We start from the raw sequence: 12215 nt of genomic DNA, 5'->3' as shown, positions 1-12215 counted from the left end.
AATTAAGATAGCTAGCAAAGGGCATTCCACTTTTTTACCAAAAATTAAAAGATTCTAAAAATATTATCACAAAAGTGCGTTTCCAGCTAGTAAAAATCAACACGAGTGAAACGGACTTTATATTACACGTTGTATAAAATTTCAAACCAATGCTATACTTTAAACGTCTTAGAAAAAATATCAAATTAAGAGTTACTTTCTAAAATCGATATTGGAATGATATAATTTCTAATATTAATATTTGCACACAGTTAGTTGTGCTTAGAAAACATTAGGAATTGAGATAGTGTCTTTTTAGTATTTGTTAGGGATGTAAAAACGTCTAAAATTAGAAGAAAAAAATCAAACTCATTTTAGCTTTTGAAAATACAAAATAGTGCAAACAAAAATATGAATATATTTTATATTCCTGTTCGGATAAAATATAGTAATTCAAAGAACTGTTTAACGAAGTAAAATAAATCTTATTTGTTTTCCTCTTAATCCTACAGCCACTAACTCATAGATTGTTACAGGCGCCCTAGTGTCATTGGATGGGGTAGTCGGTATCACTCAGTATAGAACTGCAGGGAAGGTTTTCAATTAATGTAATATTACTCACATTTCAGAAGAGCACTGGATCATTTAAAAATTACAACAAACTATAAATAGCTGAACTATAAAATATAAATTAAAAGTCCATCTCAAATGTTTAAAATACACTTGTCATAGGTTTCACCAGTACTGGATGTGATTCGAATCTTAATTTGGGGGGGGGGGGGTAGAAAATATTATTGAACATACGTATAATTTAGCAGAACCTGGATTTAAAACAAAAACAAGGAAAGATTTGTAGCAGATAAACCTGTGTAAGAATAAAATATACTGAAGACTAAAGTAATCACGTTATTTGAGTGATTCAACAATTTAATTAAGAGACCATCATGTTTATTATGCGATACAGCGAAAAATGAGAAACTTTTGTGGGTCAAGATGGGCCAGAAGAAATTTACATAAAAGTTGCGACTTGCCCGGAGAAGTATGGCCGAGTCGAAAACCAGCGATGTGAATGAGCACAAACGACTGGGAGGGGGGAGGTCAAAGGAGATGAGAGATGGATGATAAATGAGAGAAGCATAATTATCGCAGGTAACCTCTGCCTACATACCACCTTCCACCTTCCAGAGTCCTTCATACACAACACAACGTCGCGTCGGCCAGCACTGTCCAGTAACCTGTTCAATCCTTGAGGATGCAAGTGAAGTTGGCAATATAAATAACTCTTCTTAATGCTTAGAAAGGAAGTGAAGTCCCTTCTCAAAATATACTAAGAGGAGCACGCACTGTTGGATTTTCCTCGTTTAAAAATAAATTAAATCGCAATGTTTTTTTGCGTGCGTTTGAAATACAAAGAGGAGTAACCACACGACACACTTTACCAGGAAACGAACAAACAGTGAAATTAGATTGTTTGAAATCATGAGGGTATACTGAAGGAAGAATTCAGGTCCTTCCTCAAGATAATTCTATTGAGTAGAAAAGTTAAGATTAATTGATGGCCAATGGAGGTTGTCACAAACTGGGAAGATGGAGAAAAATTGTGATGAAAAAGGAAGGATTGGTTACATTGTTGATCTGTTTGGCTGCATCATCAGTTAAGATTGTCAGACTTACACTACGGCCTGAATCTCTCGATGGCCCACGTTTAAAATGGTACCGAACAATTCCTGCATTCGAGCAAAACAGAAACATCCTAGGGTTCTCAAGGTGTTAAAACGATAACATAATTTTACAATTCAAACAAACAATAGGGTTTAATAAGGTACTCTATATGTTTTCTTCTAACAACAAAACTGATTTGCATGGAGAAAGGCTTCTTCTACAATTCAAATCCGCTTCGCTTAGTTCTCATATTTGTCGCATAGAATACTCGCTGTTCAAAAAAATAAATTAAAATTAGAGATCGCAAATCCTGAAATTATATCTAAATAAAATTTAGAATTCCATACTGTACCAGGGCAATCTGCTAGCCCTGTACTCTTCTTTGAACTTCTAACTGTTTCGCAAACCGCTCCATACGACTGTAATAGGGAAATGTTGGGTACTCCATCTCAAAAACGCTCCTATTGTTGGGATCTTTCTTACTTTAAACCTTTTTTTTTATCTCATTTTATGCCTTATTCTGCCCGTCCTCATGGGCCACTGGCCTGTGCGAGGATCTTATCAAACAGAATAAGGGGGAGAGTCGATACAGTACAAGGTCGATGGTACTGATAAAAAGTGCAACGGTCACAGACAGGATTTGAACCCGCGCTATCTCTAACGCAGACTCAAAGTCCAACGTCTTAGACCACTCGGCCATCGGCACTCCCATCCTTTTCGTACCACTTGGTTCTGTCTGTATACCCTCATAGATATTATTGCTTCTGTAACAACTCTACAGAATAATTGCAACTGTGTCTGCTTTGTTTTCTCATTGGTTAGTAGAATGGTCAAACGATTGTCGTTTCGGTGCTTCCGTTGGATCAGTACTCAAGTATTTTTTTAATTTTGTTGGAACGCAACTGGCTAGAGCTGTGGAGTGGTTGAAGAAAACAAATATGACAGAGAATTCTATAAAGGCGTTTCTGGCTAAGATTTACCTACTTGAATGCGTGTAGTAGAACACCATCTGTTCATAAAAGCTATCCTGTTGATTGAGTGTGAGACTCGCAGTGGAACAGTCACGATCTGAAGGTCGTTTGCAGACCTAAGATTATTCATCAGTTCCCCGCTTGGCTGCTTACTGAAAGATGAAGTTTCAGAAAAACGATCATCTTTACTTCGAAAACAGGTGGAAAATATTGCTTTAAGGGATAATTACACGGCTAGTATTCGTTTTCTCAACTGTTATATATGTTTATATACATCCTTTCAAGGGTTGACCGCGAACTCGCTCCTTATCCTGGTTATAGTCCATTCCTCTAAGTATGACGTCTTACGGTGCTGTAACATTTACGACTACAACACTGTATGATAAGTAAAGTTTCATAATTATGATAATCCTGAGTATTTCACTTTTCCAATGCTATGACAGTGTTGTACACTTAACATTTTAAAACCTAACGATACTTTTTTAATAAATCATGAACACCCCATAAGTTTAATCAAAAATGCTTAAAGGGAATAAGGAAGATTCTTTAACTGGGGTCCTTTAAAAAATGCTCATGATTTTACCCAACATGCTGCACTTTTTTGCTACGATCTGGTTATCTGTGGAGGCGCTATAGCGACTGTTTATGGAGGTCGGGGAAGTACCAACATTGTGGTCACAGCACAAGCATATATCATGGGATCTTAGAAGTGCACCATCGAATACTATATTCGTTTTTTTTATAATTGATAACTTTTTTGCGAGAGAGAGTGAAATACGTGAAATCTGTGTGAACTGGTAGCGGGAGCGGGAGCGGGAGTGGCTGGCCTCCCAGCGCCAGGCGTGTTTGTAGGCCTCCCGGTCAATGGGCTCCAAAGTGAAATCTGCGGCTGGCTGAGTGCTCGCTTGCTCGCGATTACCTACTCTCTCACTCGTCATCGTCATCGCTGCTGCCGAGTGCCGATTGTCAGAGCTACTGAAACTTGCGATATACAACTTGCTAACGATTAACTACCCCTACACCTCATCGTATCGCTGCTGCCGAGTGCCGATTGTCAGAGCTACTGAAACTTGCGATATACAACTTGCTAACGATTAACTACCCCTACACCTCATCGTATCGCTGCTGCCGAGTGCCGATTGTCAGAGCTACTGAAACTTGCGATATACAACTTGCTAACGATTAACTACCCCTACACCTCATCGTATCGCTGCTGCCGAGTGCCGATTGTCACAGCTACTGAAACTTGCGATATACAACTTGCTAACGATTAACTACCCCTACACCTCATCGTATCGCTGCTGCCGAGTGCCGATTGTCAGAGCTACTGAAACTTGCGATATACAACTTGCTAACGATTAACTACCCCTACACCTCATCGTATCGCTGCTGCCGAGTGCCGATTGTCACAGCTACTGAAACTTGCGATATACAACTTGCTAACGATTAACTACCCCTACACCTCATCGTATCGCTGCTGCCGAGTGCCGATTGTCAGAGCTACTGAAACTTGCGATATACAACTTGCTAACGATTAACTACCCCTACACCTCATCGTATCGCTGCTGCCGAGTGCCGATTGTCACAGCTACTGAAACTTGCGATATACAACTTGCTAACGATTAACTACCCCTACACCTCATCGTATCGCTGCTACCGAGTGCCGATTGTCAGAGCTACTGAAACTTGCGATATACAACTTGCTAACGATTAACTACCCCTACACCTCATCGTATCGCTGCTACCGAGTGCCGATTGTCACAGCTACTGAAACTTGCGATATACAACTTGCTAACGATTAACTACCCCTACACCTAATCGTATCGCTGCTGCCGAGTGCCGATTGTCAGAGCTACTGAAACTTGCGATATACAACTTGCTAACGATTAACTACCCCTACACCTCATCGTATCGCTGCTGCCGAGTGCCGATTGTCAGAGCTACTGAAACTTGCGATATACAACTTGCTAACGATTAACTACCCCTACACCTCATCGTATCGCTGCTGCCGATTGCCGATTTTCAGAGCTACTGAAACTTGAGACATCCGACTTGCTAACGATTAACTACCCCCACACCTCATCGTATCGCTGCTGCCGATTGCCGATTTTCAGAGCTACTGAAACTTGCTATATACAACTTGCTAACGATTAACTACCCCTACACCTCATCGTATCGCTGCTGCCGATTGCCGATTGTCAGAGCTACTGAAACTTGAGACATACAACTTGCTCTTGGTTAACAACTCCCACACCTCATCGTCATCGCTGCTGACAAGTGCCGATTGGCATGGTACTGCATCTTTTTTTATACAGTTCGTCTCAAGATTAAATACCACCCACACATCTACTGCCTAATGCCGATTGTATGGTATACTGCAACTTGGTCTCGATTAAATACCACCCATACCTCATTGTATCGCTGCTGCCTAATGCCGATTGTCAGAGCTACTGAAACTTGAGACATACACCTTGGTCTCTTGATTAAATACCACCCTCACATTCGCTACTGCCTAATGCCGATTGTATGGTATACTGCAACTTGTTCTCAAGATTAAATACCACCCTCACACATCTACTGCCTAATGCCGATTGTATGGTATACTGCAACTTGGTCTCGATTAAATACCACCCTCACTTCGCTACTGCCTAATGCCGATTGTATGGTATACTGCAACTTGGTCTCGATTAAATACCACCCTCACTTCGCTACTGCCTAATGCCGATTGTATGGTATACTGCAACTTGGTCTCGATTAAATACCACCCTCACTTCGCTACTGCCTAATGCCGATTGTATGGTATACTGCAACTTGGTCTCGATTAAATACCACCCTCACATCGCTACTGCCTAATGCCGATTGTATGGTATACTGCTACTTGGTCTCGATTAAATACCACCCTCACATCGCTACTGCCTAATGCCGATTGTATGGTATACTGCTACTTGGTCTCGATTAAATATCACCCTCACATAGCTACTGCCTAATGCCGATTGTATGGTATACTGCTACTTGGTCTCGATTAAATACCACCCTCACATCGCTACTGCCTAATGCCGATTGTATGGTATACTGCAACTTGGTCTCGATTAAATACCACCCTCACTTCGCTACTGCCTAATGCCGATTGTATGGTATACTGCTACTTGGTCTCGATTAAATATCACCCTCACATCGCTACTGCCTAATGCCGATTGTATGGTATACTGCTACTTGGTCTCGATTAAACATCACCCTCACATCGCTACTGCCTAATGCCGATTGTCAGGTATACTGCTATTTGCAGTGTACAAATGCAAGTGATTACCTACTTTCTCTACATATATTTTTATCTATCTCCTCTCTCATTATATTACGATCCTGCTGCCGATTAAGGATTGTTAACACTACTACAACTTGTATTCAACTTGTTCGTGACTACCTACCCAAATTTAATCTTTATCTCTGCTGACGAGTGCCGATTGTCGGTGAGTCGATAATGGGATTATCGCGATTTGCGATAGGAAGCTTCCTCGCGATTATTTAGTAGAACACAACAATGGCAAAAATGACATCATTCCCTTCAATAAATAGTGCTTAACTTATCGACTAATATTATACAGGAGTAATAATATAATGTAATGACTTTACATAGTAAAATAGAATGTATCGTAATCCCAATCATATACAAAACCAATCTATCCTAAGATAAACAGTTTCAAAATAACTTGTACTCTTGGATCAGCGATTCAGCTTCTCAACTTACTAAATTAAAATTGTAAGCATGATTTATGTAGAAAAATTAAAAATATTCTGATCATCCGGTTTTCGTTCGAATGAAACCAGTACATACACTATAGTCCAACGAATAACAAAATTCCCTCCATATTTCCTTATTTATTGAAAAATCGACAAACTTGTCGTAGGCATGACATATTTTTGCTAAGTTTTTGCAATAAAATACTGAGCTTAGGATTAAATTTTATATTTTTTATGGGACTTATTCGTTAACTAATTTATGTTCAGGGACGCTATAATTTCGGACATCACTTTAAATTAGTCGTATTATAAAGAATTGTGCAGTATAAATTTACAATTGACAGTGTGCTTATACTGATGTACTAATTTTATTGAATTGAATTGAACGTGACTAACTTAAAATTTACATCTAGACTACAAGTTTGATTTCAAATTTAAAGTGCTACTTCATTGATGGTTTGTGGGGTAAAAGTATAAACAAACACACCACGAGGAATATATGTGTTTTTAATTAAATTTATTTTAATATTGTAAATAAATTTTCAATATTTGTGTAGTAAAACATTTACATACACGTCAAGTAATAAAGAAATTCGAGTGAACCAAACTTTATATTCAAATTCCATTATAATATTTTTTAATTAATTTTACAAGAGTGTCATGAGTAAATAATTAAAAATGGGTGTGAATATTTATTTTTATAATAATTAATATGATCGTAACTGCATTCCTCTGGGGACACAATCGACTACTGCCGATATAATAGTGTGGGCGTTGAGACTGATATTGAAACTAGGTTAGTAGTTATGAGAAGTGACGGTTTACCTACCGGAGCGATATGAGGGTATCCTGTACACTTGACACGAGAGTGAGACACTGACTGTGGTAGGAAGAGCAAGGATCTAGCACCTGTCGGGTAGAATTGGAGGGAGAACCGCCAGGTTGTGCTGCGCTGCGCTCTCACTCTGTAGTCTGTACTCTGCAGGCTGCAGCCACGGGAGTCCTCGAGCGCTGGAAGGACCTCTTCGCCTAAGAAGACCCGATTCTACCCCTCGATTTGTCATTCTTTAACCCTCCGAGCGTCCATCATATTTTGTAAAGTGCATACCCGTTCTGTGAGGTTTTGCAGACTGTCCTTGTAAAATTTATAATAAATGTAAATAATAAAGGAAACAGGATTTTTCCGGACATTTGCCATCGTTCAGTGAAACAAAAATCAGTAACACTAGTTTCGAGATCTGCAATCTGATCTCTTCTTCATTTAATGTATTAGGTTAGTATTACCTGAAGAAGAGATCAGATTGCAGATCTCGAAATGTCGTGTTACTGATTTTTGTTTCACTAAAGATGGCAAATGTCTGGAAAATCCTGTTTCCTTCACAATCCCTCCATCGTCAAAAAATAAACTTCTAAATAGTAACTTAAATACAAAGTGTTATACATCACTTTTTAAGCACAGAACTGTGCTTTCAGAATACAACTATAAAGTTATAAAAAACAATTTCTTAGGTTAGAAATTTAAAAAAGTTGAACAAAAAAATGAAATTATAAATTAAATTTGCAGTAAAGTACGCATATGTATTTGAAATAATTCAAATATTCAAAATTCAGAATAGCCAAACTGTGGGAAATTTTGTCCTCAAGACAGAAATGTATAATGTTGAACTGTTTATATTATTAATTTTTGGAAAAAATATTTTTATGAAAAAGTGCACATTTGAAATTATATACGCGACTGTTATAATGTGATTTGTTTTGTATTAGCATCAGCAAAATGAGTTTAAAGACTTGAATGTTTATCATCAGCATTTTTGATGATGACGTTTAGTGAAAGTCCGAGTTGTCAAAAAGCGTCCGAGTTGGACGCTTGGAGGGTTAAGAACAAATTGTCTACATATGTGACATTATGCCAAGGTACGGGGGGTTGCACAGTAACAAAATGAAATCAGCCTTTCGTAGCTTATAACAATTTTATTTCTTCACACTGCATGATGATGACATTTTACCATAACCAAGGATGTAGCCAGCAAGGGGTTCAATGGTGTCCGGACACCCACCAAATTTTTAATATTTTTCAACTATTTTTTTAGCAAACTATTTTTATTATTTGAATAATTCGGTGTACTGCTGAATGATCGTTATCAAAATTAAAAGGAGTCACAAACCTCTTGAGGAGCAAAATGGATAATGAGCCATTAACTAACTGCACTTGCCTTACTTTCTACCCATTAGAGGAAAATATTAATCTTCTTGATCCCCCCCCCAAAATTCTTTCCTGGCTTCGTTCCTGACCATGACCAGTCTTATTTGCTAGCAATGCATATTTCCCTTAACGCTGGTAATGTTTACTAAGAAATCGTAACCTCTCTTAATCAGATATTTCAATCCCTTTAAAGTTTAAATAGAATGTTCCATACTGTGCTTAATACTCCAGCAACATAGATCTTGCAGCAAAGAATTTGGCTGGTGGAGGAAATCTAAAGGTGAGACTTGGCTGCAAAGTGTTGATCACGAACCTCCTAAAAAAAACCCCAAAAAAATTAGCTTTAAGCTGAGAGTACATCTAGAGAGAATAACTTTGTAAAGAGTTCATGTTTTACAGAGGTAAGATATTTTAAGACTCAAAATATTTACTAAGACTAGTCACTCCTACACATCACAATCCTCCCAACAATAGAACTCAAAAGTAACTTTAAAAAACACATGAAACACGCAGATTTTGATTACAGGCTCAAGAGCAGCACTTGAAAAAAAATTATTCCTTTCTAAAAACAAGCTAATTAGGCAACAGCTATAACTCAATGTCAATTAGCTTCTGTAAAAGCTTTCCAAAGTTGTTGAACTAAATTATTAAAGATATGTTTGTAACGACAGTACATTGTGATATATATATATAATTGCTGGATCACATACCCCGAAGTAAGAACAAATAAATGGATCTCTTACAAAAAAAAGGTGTATTTAGAAACTGTTAGACCTACTTTTCTTTTGCTAGACTGTCACAATGCAAAACACAATGGAAAAGTAACTAGTCTGTCAAAGTACAAATGGATGAAAGAATAGGAATTTCAAACTCCTACCAGCTCAAGAAACACCCTGATCACCCATTAGATCAATTTGTCTTTACAGCCTCAGTTGCTACATCTGAGTAAACTAAAGAAGGCATTCTCAAGATGGCTTCGGATGATGGATTTGAAAAGCATCATACCTTTATAGATGAAAAATCTGGAGAAGCCCATAAAAGATCCTAATCCTACTTTCGAAACAATGCTGTTTAATTTTTTCGGAGATCAGCTTGCAATTTATGAGACCATCAAAATTCTTCATAGTTTGGTTTAACTTCTTTGGCAACAACAAATATAACATGCTCTATAGAGTAATGCCATTTTTCTTTTTTTTTTTTGAAGGAGAGGCCGATCCCCTTTTAAAGCCCTATTCTGCCCGTCCTCATGGGCCACTGGCCTGTGCCAGGATCTTATCAAACAGAACAAGGGGGAGAGTCGATACAGTACAAGGTCGAAGGTACTGATAAAAAGTGCAACGGTCACAGACAGGATTTGAACCTGCACAATCTCTAACTCAGACCCAAAGTCCAACGTCTTAGACCACTCGGCCATCGGCACTCCCAATTATGAGTTTTGGAAGCAATTTTTCCCTTTTTACACCGAAATAACAAATATTATGTATTTTTCATACTTTCAAAAGTACAGAGGAAAAGCTATAGTTGTTCTATCTAATCTCCTTATTTATCATTAATCTGAAAACTTTGAAGAGGAAATCTTAAGGCACCAACTGGAATGTACCTAACTGTAGTCACATCTGCATAAAAATCAGTATGCCTACGCTTCATGGAGATTCCTTGAATCTGCATTATTACATCAGTTGGTTAGCAAGGTTGAAAAGGCCATAGGTAATAGAAAGGTTGCTTCAGGCATCTTCTTTAATACACAAAGCGCCTTACAGTCCAGCAGACAACAGTTAATTTGCATTGTTTTTCATGAAATCAATAAAATCGTTTTCTCTAAAAAAGAAATCTAGGTCAGTAATTTAGTTTTGGTGGTGGTAGAAAAGCATCGAGGTTAGTGAAGGAGTTAAAGATACAAAATGATAAATGTTTTCCAGTTCATTTCTAGCTTAGAAAATGGTGACTGAGTTAATTTCCATTCTCTTTATCATTTTGCTGATGCTGATACAACTGTTGTTTACATTTCTGATGGATGGTTTTTAAGTGTGTCATGCCAAAAAAGACCTGTGATAAAATGTATCGTTTGGTGTTCTCAATGGTTCGCTATCCTCTTATTTTGACCCCAACCTCCAAACAAATAATATATAGCGCAACTAAAAATTAATTTCTTAAGGGAAAATCCTCCATAGATTTCCTCAACTGGGTTATGCTCTTATGCAATTCAAATTGTTTTTGCTTCCAGGACAATTGTAAACTCTAGTAATCTATCAGTGCTGCAAAAGTCCATAAGCTAAATGAGCTAACCATGGAGCTAAATTGAAGAACTCCTCAAAATCAGACAGTTGTAGCCACCTTTCAGGATGAAATTATGATGACAGGTGGATGATCTCACAAGGATCTAGGTAAGGATACTCATAACATTAATAGATTTGAATAAAAGCAGAGTATTTAATCAGATAGTACATTGATTATCTAGTTAGTGATCCAAGTGGACTAACAATGTACAGTAAAAGGGATGGTCTTTAATTCAACCCTTCGTACAGGGTTACTGAACCCCTTACACAAAATACGAAGTTGGGAGAAATTGGATTGCTATTTATAATATATATTAATGACATTGGAAATGTAAGTAATCCTAACCAGACAATTTTATATGCAGATGACACATCTATACTATATAAACACAAAACTTTGGAGGATTTAGAAATCATAGCAAATATACAAATTAATAATATAGTGCAATACTTTAATGAAAATTTTTAACAGTAAAGGCAAATAAATCAACAGCTGTAAATTTTAGTTCAAATAAAAAATCTTCCTTTGAAATTAAAATATCAGTTGTCAATTTAGTAATACCAATGTATGATTCTACAAAATTTCTCGGATTGATTATCAACAAAAGTTTAAATTGGAATGACCATACAACTACTCTTTGTTTATAATTATCTAAATCAATATTTATGATTAGAAAACTGCCTGAATTCTGCAATGAAAAAGCTCTTAAATGGTATATTATGCTTTTTTTACTCTAAATTGGTTTATGGTATAAATATGGAAATATGGAGACATTTAAAAAGAACATTAATAAAATTTTATTAATACAAAAAAAGCAGTACTTTGTATTTCTGGTATTGGCTATAAGGATTCATATAAACAAAAATTTCAAGAACTTAATATTATGACAGTCCCTTGTTTAGTTGTGTATAAACTGTTGCTTTATATGGCTACGTCAAACAATTTAACATATCAAAAAATCCACCAATATAACACAAGGGGGGCAAACAATATTGTAACCAAAAAAATGACTTCCAAACAATATTCCAAACAATTCATTAGCAACATTATCTCTTGGACCAAAATTATGGAATGCACTGCCAAATAGATTAAGATCACTGCCATTTGGTATTTTTAAAAGACAAATTGGCTTTTTCCTTTTGGAACACCCATTTTATGAAGTGTTTATGAAGTTTTTTTGGGATTAATCATGAATTAAACAATTATTTTTGGTCTTAGTAAATTCTTTTATCTTTGTTGTAATTCTTTTTAATTAGTTAATTGATTGGTTTTAATTGATTTTTTATTTATTTAATGTATTGCTTCTTTTAAAGATCTGGACGAACTGGAGGATTGCTCTTAACATTGACAGAGGTGAAGTACCTTTTGTCATTCTAGAGCAAAAT

The 12215-nt window shown here is 36.7% G+C and overlaps 1 protein-coding gene across 2 annotated transcripts in view; it reads right to left on the bottom strand.

The window, feature by feature from the left end:
* The window catches only part of LOC124369911, a 97009-nt gene extending 89763 nt beyond the window's left edge, over nt 1–7246 (bottom strand). For both annotated transcript variants that reach the window (XM_046828086.1, XM_046828087.1), the window contains exon 1: nt 7180–7246. The gene's annotated coding sequence lies outside the window, so the exon portion shown is untranslated. The remainder of the gene's footprint in view (nt 1–7179) is intronic.
* Between the last annotated feature and the right edge of the window lie 4969 nt (nt 7247–12215).

The sequence above is a fragment of the Homalodisca vitripennis genome, chromosome X (assembly GCF_021130785.1).
Source record: "Homalodisca vitripennis isolate AUS2020 chromosome X, UT_GWSS_2.1, whole genome shotgun sequence".
In the NCBI taxonomy this organism is placed as follows: Eukaryota; Metazoa; Arthropoda; class Insecta; order Hemiptera; family Cicadellidae; genus Homalodisca; species Homalodisca vitripennis.
Note: the sequence above shows the minus strand (reverse complement) of the source record. Positions and strands in the feature narration are given on the sequence as shown.